General features: G+C 25.3%; 1 non-coding gene across 1 annotated transcript; it reads left to right on the forward strand.

Annotated features, from left to right (window-relative positions):
- The first annotated feature begins 301 nt into the window (after positions 1-301).
- Positions 302-405, forward strand: LOC126077621 (U6 spliceosomal RNA). Its single transcript, XR_007517796.1, has one exon. It is a non-coding gene; the product is annotated as a U6 spliceosomal RNA (small nuclear RNA).
- The last annotated feature ends 235 nt before the right edge of the window (positions 406-640 follow it).

A 640-nucleotide genomic window follows, 5' to 3' on the forward strand; every position in this document is an offset into this window, starting at 1 on the left:
AAATAGAAAAAGGCAATAAGTGAGTAAATTCAAACAAACATTGAACAAAAAAAAAAGAAAAGAAAAGCAACAATAATAAAACTGCCCTGTGTGGTTTAAAACTAAATCCAGAGAATAAGAAAACCCTAGTAAAAGACTACTAACTGGAAAGCAGACATTAGAGTTGAAGCATTCTGAGACCTTTTAGATTATTTGTATTGTTAAAAATGCCAAAGATAAAACATAAAAGACTATAAAAAGTGTATGACTTTAAAAAATAAAATATTATAGGAAATATTCCATAAAAATTAAAAAAAAAAAAAAGAGTACTTGCTTTGGCACTAAAAAATTGGAACAATACAGAGAAGATTAGCATTGTCCCTAAGCAAGGATGACACACAAATTCTTGAAGTGTTCCGTATTTTCACGTTTTTGTATGAGAGACTGACTTGACCTATAAACTTTTACTTAAAGTACAATTAAATATAAAAAAGAATAAACAATTTCAAAGATAAAAAAATTAAAAAAAGAAATGAAGGTAGAAATCTTAAATTAATGAGAATAAATATTATAAAACAGTATATTGGAAACAAAATAAAATATATCATTTATCACAATCAATGTCAGTGGTTTAATCTATACAGTGAAAGCAAGAGATTTT

Source organism: Elephas maximus, chromosome 5 (genome assembly GCF_024166365.1).
Source record: "Elephas maximus indicus isolate mEleMax1 chromosome 5, mEleMax1 primary haplotype, whole genome shotgun sequence".
NCBI lineage: Eukaryota > Metazoa > Chordata > Mammalia > Proboscidea > Elephantidae > Elephas > Elephas maximus.